We start from the raw sequence: 10,427 nt of genomic DNA on the forward strand, positions 1-10,427 counted from the left end.
AGATACACACTCCACAGACAGAGTGTGGGCCATCTCAGAAGGCTAGAGACCCCCAAATATGGGGCGGTTAGTTTTTATGGGCTGGGTAATTTTATAGGCTAATGAGTGGGAGGATTGCGACAACTCTAATATTTTGGGGAAGGAGCGGGGATTTCCACGAATTGGGCCAACACCCACTTTTTTTTTTTTTTTTTTTTCTGTACGCGGGCCTCTCGCTGTTGTGGCCTCTCCCGTTGCGGAGCACAGGCTCCGGACGCGCAGGCTCAGCGGCCATGGCTCACGGGCCCATCCGCTCCGTGGCATGTGGGATCTTCCCAGACCGGGGCACGAACCCGTGTCCCCTGCATCGGCAGGCAGACTCTCAACCACCGCGCCACCAGGGAAGCCCCACCACCCACTTTTTGACCTTTATGCTCAGCCTCGGAACTGTCCTGGTGCTGGTGCGTGTGTCATTTCACTCATGTATTACAATGAGCCTGTAATGAGGCTCCAGTTCCCCTGGAAGTCGAATCTTACGCCCCCTTGGACCTAGCCGATTCTAACCAGTTCATGTTGTATCCTCCACCGCTATGTCCTTCTTTTAGAGAGGACCTTTTTCAGGTGCGCAACGACAAGCCAAGGGCAAGAGAGGCTGCATGGAGTGAACAGGGGATTGTGGGGCTGGGCAGGGTCGGGGGGGTGGGTTTTTATTCCAAGGGTGTTGGGAATCCAGTGGAGTTTTTTAAGCAGAAACTGACATGTCTAGAGACCTGAAGAGGATGGGACCGCTCACAGACGAGGGGAGGGGGAGAAGCAGGTGACAGGGCGGAGGCAGTGAGCCTCGGAGGGGCACATCACTCTGAAAGCAGCCAGCGCGTAGCAGGAAACATGCCCACAGCTGTAGAAGCCAGGCAAGGCATTGAGTCGCACGTGAATCACCATCTCTGTATGAATCTGTGCTTTCCTTCTGCCTCACTCTGCAACTTAATCACACCCACACCCACCCCCTGCTGCCCCCAGGTCTCTGCTTATGCTCCTCCCTCACTTGGGATGTCCTCAGATATTTTCTGAGGACCTCCCCCAGGCTAGGTGCTGTTCTGGGCACCAGCGATGGAAGGATGAACTCGTTGGTCCTCACCTTCCTCCCGTATGTCGGCCAGTGAAACCCCATGCAAGCATCGAGCCTGTCTCAGATCCCACCTTCTCCGATCAGGGAGTCGGACAGACCTGGGTTGGGATAACGCTTGAGATGGGCTGGACCCACTCAAAGTGTGGCAAGCCCCAGAGGGATTTCCAAGTAACTGAACCGTGTCCTGGAGGCAAAGCTCATTTTTAAAATGAAATTCTGGAGCATTTTGTGCTTTATTTCATAGATATTCTTGATTGATACCTACCACTAAAACTGGGCCTGATGTTCTTTCAAGAAAAGAACCGTAGGAGATAACCCAATACCACTGCATTTATGCACCCTTCTTCCCACTTTTATTCAAAATGATACTACAATGCAAGAGGGAAGAGATATGGGGAGATATGTATATGCATAACTGATGCACTTGGTTATAAAGCAGAAACTAACACACCATTGTAAAGCAATTATACTCCAATAAAGATGTTTAAAAAAATGATCCTACAGTAATGGAGTAGTTATCTATTGCTGCATAACAAGTTACCCCAAAATGTAATGGATAAAACCCCAACCAATATTTATTATCTCACCCAGTATCTGTAGTTCAGGAATTTGAGCGGGGGGTGACTTAGTTCTCACGAGTTGCAGTCAAGATGTTGGCTGGGGCATCAGTCATGTCATCTAAAGCCTCGGGGGGAGCCGGAGGATCCCCCTTCAGAATGGCTGCTCATGTGGCTATTGGCTGGAGGCCTTAGTCCCTCAGCACACATGCTTCTCTCTAGGGCTGCTTGAGTGTCCTCACGACACAGCAGTTGGATCCCCCCGGAGTGAGTGATTCAAGAGAGAGCAAAGAGGAGCCCACAGTGTCTTTTATGACACAGCCTGGGAGGAAACAGTCCGTCATTTCCACAGTATCATATTGGTTACCCATGGCAGCCCTATTCAGGGTGGGAGGGGCTACACAGGGCATGAATTCTAGGTGGTAGGGATCATTGGGGCCATTTTGGAAGCTGGCTGCCGAGAAAAATAATAGGCGCCATGGAACAAACATAATTTAGCCACTTTGTGTTCTTGGGACATACTGCATCATTTGACCCTTACAATAACTCTGTGTGGGACAGACAGTGGGAGGTGAAATAGCTTGTCCAAGACCACCAAGCTAATAAGTGGTAGAGAGGGGTCCAAACTCAGAGGACTGTGAAACCAACCCCCCCATCAATAGTGTCCAGCAGTGCCCTCTGCCACACGCCCGTCTCCTGGCCTCTGGAGAAGAATTCCTGGACCTTCCCTGTGCTGGGCCTTTGTTCCCCAGGCCCATGGTGTGGCCTCTCCTCCCAGCTTTGCCTAGCCTGTGCCCACAAGGGGCCCCCAAAGGCTTCTCCTCTCGCTGGTGCTGACTGCCCCTCATTCTCACTGAAGCCTCAAACCCTGTTCCGTGGACTTTGCTCTCATTCCCATTCCTGCTCTGGGACCCTTGGAAAAAGCCTCCCCAATTGTAGGCAGGCAGCGGTGGTGGCCTGGACTTGGAAGGTCTTTTGCAAACATTGGCTGACAGCCACGGTGTTGCCAATAATCCTTCCTGCCTCTTTGACCTCCATGAGTCTTTTGTTTTGGTTTGGTTTGGTTCTTTTACAGAGATGGTGTCATCTTTGCAAAGAGACGTGTTAGTAAAGGATGGTCAAGTTCAACAACTACAACAGGAGGTGAATCAACTGAAAAGTGAGAACAAAGAAAAGGATCACCAGCTCGAAGCCCTCAGCTCCAGAGTGAGTGTCGGGTCATCAGCAAATTGTAGCTGCGAAAAGCAGACACAGTGGAGTCACATGACACACGGTGGTGAGATGAGGCCAGTGCCCAAGGACACAGGGAGGGTAGCTGCTGGGCAGGTGGCCAACTTCTCTGAAGCCTTTCAAAGGACAGCATGTATGTGGCTCAGAATAAGCATAATAGATTTTCAAATCCAGCAAACATTTTCTAACCCCTATTATAAATGAGTTTGTTTAATCCCAGCAACAAACACCCCTATGAGCATATACTGCCATTGCAAAGTTTAACATTAAACAGAATACGATCTCTCTGTGAGCACGGATGACCACACGGCTGCATCGTGGTCCCAGCACCTCTGGTTCTCATAATTGTCTTCAAAGCAGAACGTTTGAAGATCCAGATGCAAACACGCAGACTCTCATTTCTTCCTTAGACTTTAGTGTGCAGAATGTCTCTATGGAAGATGAACGTGGTAGGCAAGCAAAGAGCTTTTTCCATGTAACTGAGTATTTGCAAATCTTGCCTTCAATGCTAACTTTAGAATCCTGACTCTATAGGATAAGATTTCTCAGTATTTGCATGATGTGCCTGTTTCTGTGAGTCAAGGTAAAACCTCAAAGCTTTCATCTCAGGTGGCAACTCAGAGATTCCCAGAGGCTACCCGATAGCTAGGTCTGCATGGGGGTGGGGTGAGAACATATCTTGAGGTTCCAAGGAAAAGGCACAATAAGTAATACCTGGTACGTAGTACCATACCCAGTTTGGAGCTGGTGAAAGGCACTGCATGAGCTTTGGGATCAGACAGACCAGGGTCCAATCCCAGAGCTTTCTTTTCTTGTAACTTATTTGGCCTCCATTTCCCCATCTGTGAAATGGGGATGACAAACTCATTTTCCGAGAAGTGGGAGGCTGGTTTTAGTTGTGCTCTTCTGCCTCTGCCCTGGGTCGGCTGCCTGGCCAAGCACTCTGCATTCGTTTCTCCCAAGCAGAGTGTCTTCCCAGGCATGTGCTGTAGCTGTTTAATGTGGTGTGTGTGTGTGTGTGTGTGTGTGTGTGTGTGTGTGTGTGTGTGTGAGTGTTGGGGACGGGAAGGGGATGCAGAGCTGGTGCTAAGTAGAAGGAATCTGCAAAGACAGCACCTGCTTGGCTCTTCTACCTCCTGAAGTGCATTTGGATGATTTATGTCCCCGTTTCCCCTTCCTCGTTGACCTTGGAATGAGGTCCCTTCTTCTCTAGACTGTGCTGGCCAATAGCACAAGGGCTCGTCACCACCAAGGGTACTGCTCTTGTGAACATTTGAGATGCCTCTTTTTTAATGACATACATCATGTGTGTTAATTTTAGAAAAATAAGTAGTTGACATTGAAAAGAAAAAGTAAAAAGAGAGGAGAGGAAATGCTACCTTGAGAAATCAGTGTTAATATTTTCATGTATGTTCTTCCAGTCTTATTTCTATATATTGCCTAGAAATCAATCAATCAATCATTTTATAGTGAATTTATTCTATGCACATTTTTAAAATTTTTAAATACTTACTATTTTCCCGTGCTAATAAATCAATGCTCTTATCATTCGTCTTAAAAGCTACATACTTTCTCCTGGATGTACCCAGTGTTATAAAGTGGTCTGCTGTTCTAAACAACACTTGGGTTGTTTCCTCATTTTTTTTTTTTTATTCCACGGTTACTGACATTTCTGTGAAGAGCATCCTTGAAACTACAGATTTACTTATTTCTCCAGTCATTGTCCTTAAGGTACATTCCTAAAGTGGGAATTGCTGGGTCAAAAGAAGGCACATCCATCCTTATGCACTTAATGCCTGTTGCCGAGACGCCCTCGGGCAAGACAGCTCCGTTTACCCCTCCACACCAGTCAGGGCAGTTGTGTCTTTGAGATGCAACCTGCACAAAAGCCCTAAGATGGACCCCAGCTCTCTGGCTCGGCCCCCTGCACCCTCACTGGTCACAGCGTGAAAACATCCCAATCCCTGCACCCTAAGTACCCAGACTCTACAAAGCTGGATTTCCCCTGCAGTGAAGTTTGCTGGCTTTTGAAGAGGAATTTAGACGCTCTATTCCTCAGAACTCATGAGAGGGGTGAACTGGGAACGACTGCAGGATCCCGTGCTCCCATCACACAAATGGTCTCGCCTCTCAGAATTCAGAGGTGTGATTGGGTTATACAGCAGGAAACACTCCTGGGCGTGAACACAGGTACTTGGGACCCCCAGCCAAGCCCCCGTGGCCTTGTCCTTTTTCTCCACAGTGCTCAGTGCTGAAAGAAGAGTTACAGAAGGAAGATGCCCAGAAGGAGAAGTGGGAAGCCCAAGAGAAAGAGTTAAAACTCTGCAAAACCGTGCGTTGAAACTCCTGACCCCTAAGTGTCCACTGAAAGCCTAGATTGTGGCCTTGAGGGTTTTGGAGGGGTTCCTTGGCCCATTAGCTAGCACAAGCTCTGGGGCTTTCTGGGTGTTTGTCTGTTAATGTAGTCTCCTAATTCTTTGATTTGCTAGCCTCAAAGAGATGGGTGAAAAGACCATGGAAAACACACTCTCCCCAGATTTTCTGGGCAGTTGGCTCAAGGCCCCTCATCAGGTTTCCCCTGGGGACAGGGACGGGAGGTGGCCACCATATGCTGCTAGAAATTCACCGTGGTCCCTACCCCTGGACTTGTGATGCCCAGACTTTCATGATCCACTGTCACAAGTTTTAGCACAGCCCTGAGCACTGTTATTCACACAACTCTTCTTGAAGTGTTTTTGCTTAAATACATTCAATTTTACAACAATTCATAAAAACAAAATAAAAAGCAAATGTATCACTGGCCTTGTATGGAAGGTGAACATAAAAATTTATAAAATGAAAAGATGACCACTAAATGTAAATGTTCACCCCCTGTACTGGCCCGAACCCTCGTGCACATCACTAGGCATACGTTTTCCATCCGTTGGGAAGGACGGTGCCTGGGACGGGGGGAGGAGATGTGTGTTCTTCTCTCTGTCAGGAGCACACTTCTCTGCCTCAAATGAGAAAAAAGAAAAATGTCATTGTTCTTTGCTTCCAAACTGTGCCCATTGTGTCTTCCAAACAGCCCTTATTTAGATTGAACTCAAAAATATACCCCAAGGAAAGAGATTCTAATGAGTGGATAGGTATCTTGTACTGTTTAATCCAGGATCCATGCTGATCTTCAAAAGAAACTCAAATTTTCCCTCACCCAGCCCTTTCATTGCATCCGTTGAAAGAAAGTCTACTTTGCCTCAAAGATGTGGAATTGTCCCCCAAGGGAAGGAGTTAAGCGAATCCCAGACTAGGTTTCTGGATTAATGAACCAGATGAAATGAGTTCTGAAGTTGACTTCCCTGTTGTTGGAACTCTTTCAGCAAATCCAGGACATGGAAAAAGAAATGAGGAAGCTCAGGGTGGAGCTGAAAAGGAGCAGTACCAAGCAGAGCCTGATCTCTATGATGCTGCGGGAAAAGAGCAAGGTATGGCAGGGACAGGTCGGCCTGGGAACCACTCTGGGGCAAGCACTCCACCTGCATCATCTCTGTTCATCCTCACAATGACCCCATGCGGTCTATACTGGTATTAACCCCACCTTACAGTCGGGAAAACTGAGGCTCACAGAGGTGAAGGAAGTTATGCAAGTTCACTTGCATAAAGTAGTTGTGGCAGAACTTGAATCCAGGTCTGCCTGACTCCAAAGCTCCTGTGTGTAACCACTACCCTAGACTGCCTTCAGATCTTAATTGTGAAATTATCTAAGAAAGAATTGATCCATTAAATCAAGTTTGCCAATGATGTTGTTCCAACTTAAATTCTCATATTGATTTTTTTTGTCTTTTTGTTCCATCATTGAGAATGTTTTTAAAAATCTCAACATGTTTATAATTTGTGTGTTTCTTCTTTTAATATGAACGATGTTTGCTTTATATATTTTGAGGCTGTGTTACTAGGTGCATATGAATTTAGAATCCTAATACTTCCTGTAGAGCAAAACTTTAGATCATCATGAAATGTCCCTTTTCATCTCTAGTAGTGTTTCTCCCTTAACGTCTCCTTTGTCATTTAGCTTCATCACTGGCTTTCTGTTGGTTACAGTTTTCATACCATATCTTTTTCATATGTTCTCTGTCAATTTTTGTCTTAAGGTTTAGACATATGCCATCAAATAGCGTATCATTTTTACAAAATCCAGTTTGACAATCTTTGGCTTTTAGTCCATTTATATTATGTAATTACTCGTGTACTGGGGTTTAAATCTACCTTCTTGCTCAATACCAGATGTACCATCTGTGTTATGTTCCTTTCTCTCCTTTCTTGCCTCCTTCTGAGTGGATGGTTTTCTCTTATTCCACTTTCCCCCTCTATTAGCTTGGAAATATTTCACTTTTTTACACTTCTTTTAGTAATAGTAAGACAATAGCATTCATCCTTGACTCACCAAACTCACACATTAATTAAGTTTTTCACTCTTCTACTATTCTCTTAGTAGTCATCCTGAAGACTACAATATGCATTCTTTTTTTTTTTTTTTTTTTTGCGGTACGCGGGCCTCTCACTGTTGTGGCCTCTCCCGTTGCAGAGCACAGGCTCTGGACGCACAGGTTCAGCGGCCATGGCTCACGGGCCAAGCCGCTCCGCGGCATGTGGGATCCTCCCGGACCGGAACATGAACCCATGTCCCCTGCATCGGCAGGTGGACTCTCAACCACTGCGCCACCAGGGAAGCCCTGCATTCTTAACTTACCAAGAGGCAATAGTAGTTGATAATTATGCCCTTCTCCTTGTCAGTGCAATGAGTTTCAAACACCTTAACTTCACTTACCCCCTCCAGATTTATAAGCCATTGCTGTCATTTTCTAAACTCCTCTTGATACTTAAAACCCCACAAGACATTATTAGTGTTTTTCTATAGTCAGTATCATATCCACACATTACCCTTACTGTTGCTTGTCTTTTCTGCATCTCTGATCACCCACCTGGGTTCATTTTTCTTGTGTCTGAAGAATACCCTTTAATGTTTTCCCTCATTGTGGCTCTGCTGATGACAAATTCTCACATGTCCCTGTGTGTCTGCCTGGAGATGTATATTTAACCTTCACTCTTAAAACACATTTGACTGCGTATTGAATTCTACAATGGCAATTCTTTTCTTTCAGCACATTAGATATTTCACTATTGTCTTGTGGCTCCTATTATTCCTATTTAGAAGTCATCTGTAAGCCAAACTGTTGTACCTTTGCATAATCTGTCTTTTTCTCCGGTTGCTTTTAAGATTGTCTTTTCCCTTGATTTCCAGCAGTTTTATTATGGTTTATCTAGGTGTGGATTCAGTTTTATTTACCTCGTTCAGAGTTCATAGGGGCTTCTTGAATCCCTGGCTTGGTGTTTTGCCTTAGTTCAGGCGCTTGGGCTCTGTACCACACAGGCAGTGGGGAGCTACTAAGGCTTCTGAACAAGTGACTGATGCAATGACATTCGTGGACAGTAATTAGGGTGAAAATGATAGTTACAATTTCTCACGTACTAGGAGTTTCCTTGAACATTTCATCTCTTCATCTTCACAACAGCGCTGTGATCTAGAAATCATCCTCTCCATTTTACAGATGAGAAAGTCAAGGCTACCAGTTACTAGTAAAGTAACTAGCCCAATGGCACAGTTGGTTTTGTCTGACTCCAGGTTCGTCTGACTTCAGTGACCCTGGCATAGCAAACAGCCACATGCTACTGTTTACACTGAAATTAATGAAAATTAAATAAAATTATTTATTCAGTTCCTCCGTCACACCAGCCCCATTTCGAGTGCTTGATCCCCAGATGCGGCTGGTGGCTGCCGTATTAGACAACACAGCCTCGCTCAGAGTACCTGTACCATTGCAGAAAGTTCTGTTGGACAGAGCTGCCTTACAGCTGGGTAACTCTCACAGTACCGTTAAGATTGCACTGGAAGAAACTAAACTCGAGGCGAGGAGGCCAGTTGTCACAGTCCAGCTTGCATGTGAGAGGGGTTGGAGGACAGGCGTGAGACGACCGAGTGTGAGAGAGGGAGCAGGGCGGCCGCTGAAGGTGACTCTGAGGCTTGGGGCTGGGAACGGGGGCTGTTCATGCAGAACACAGACAGGGGCAGAGTCCAAGGCTGGACTTGGCTTTTGCAGCACATGAAACAGGCTGCTGACCTAGAAGTCCGAGCATGTTTAGACCTGGGAGAAAACTAAGGCCCAGAGAGTTTAGATGACTTTTCCAAGGTAACGGAGCTGGGTAGAGGCTCTTCCACTGTACCACACTACTCAGAAGAAAGCTCTTAATGGCTTTTCTGGGTCTTTTATTAGATCCCTGTGACCCCCCTCTTCAGATACCTAAAAAAACAGCCTGTGAATTTGTTTCAGCACAAAAAATTTCCATTTATTTACGAGAGTTTGCCTCATTTCCTGTTAGTGCTAGGGCCCAGGGCTCAGCAGGTGCATCCAAGAATTGAGCAGCTGCGAGGCCTACACTGGCCAGCCAAGGGAAGCGTGGAGCACTCCCAAGCTTACCGTGCGTTGACTGTTACCCAAGCAAGGGGGGAAAAGTAGGCAAGCTTCTCCACTTTAAATGCCTTCGTTTGCAGGCTGCAATTCTTAATAGACATTGCTTTAGCAAGCCTCCATAGAGGTTACCACCAGTGAGTGTGCTCAAAGTGGTAATGACAAACAGTTATGATAATAAACCCAATCATAACATTTCCAAGTACCCATCACGAGTTAGTAGAACGAGACTGTACGGCGGACATTCCCGTCCCCCTTTCATAGGTCACAACAGTACTTAACACACTCACAGAGCCCTTAAGCACTATTCCAAACATTGAATCCCCACAAGAACTCTATGCAGTGATACTAGTATAATCATCCCCATTGGACAGATGAGGACACTGAGTCCCGGAGCAGTGAAATAACTTTCCGAGTGTCGTACGGCTTGTTAGGGACCGAGCTGGGATGGGAGTGTGCAGTAGAACATAGTTGAGCCCCGGGTGCAGAGCTCATCCCTTTCCCGTAGGGGACAACTCCCTGTGAGTTTGCCTCCACCCTGTGCATGCCTGTGACCCCTGCTGCTGGTCTGCAGCTGTCCCTACCCCTCAGGGACTCCCACACTGCCATTAGCCCCCCCAGAAGAGTTTCCCCAGAGGGCATGATGATCACATTAGCAGCAAGCCCTCGGTTTCATCATCCTTTCAGGTAGAAGAGAAGCTTCGGGAGGATTCCAGAAGGAAATTGCTTCAGCTGAAAGAAATGAGGAACAGCGAAAACCTCATTAAAGCCAATTTGAAAAGGGCAGTAGGTCAGGTAGGCGTGCTGCAGAGCCCCTTCACGGGCCCGTGCTCTCCACGGAATCCCGCACCCAAGTGGCCGGCAGGGATGAATGAGGAGGAAGATGGCCTGCCTTAGTTCACCCGCTTATTTTCTATATGAAGAAGTGTCTAGAAAGAACTAGAGCTGAGATTCTATCTAGATCTACAGTCTGAGCTTTTAACCACGATGCTCTACTACTTCGCTATTAGTTACTAAGCTAAGCAT

The 10,427-nt window shown here is 46.5% G+C and overlaps 1 long non-coding RNA gene across 1 annotated transcript; it reads left to right on the forward strand.

Annotated features, from left to right (window-relative positions):
* Positions 1 to 2,802: 2,802 nt before the first annotated feature.
* Positions 2,803 to 10,121, forward strand: LOC309797998. The gene is made up of 3 exons (XR_014292897.1): positions 2,803 to 2,871; positions 6,255 to 6,359; positions 10,089 to 10,121. It is a non-coding gene; the product is annotated as an uncharacterized lncRNA (long non-coding RNA).
* The last annotated feature ends 306 nt before the right edge of the window (positions 10,122 to 10,427 follow it).

Source organism: Mesoplodon mirus (genome assembly GCF_964341445.2).
Source record: "Mesoplodon mirus genome assembly, contig: HAP1_SCAFFOLD_1353, whole genome shotgun sequence".
In the NCBI taxonomy this organism is placed as follows: domain Eukaryota; kingdom Metazoa; phylum Chordata; class Mammalia; order Artiodactyla; family Ziphiidae; genus Mesoplodon; species Mesoplodon mirus.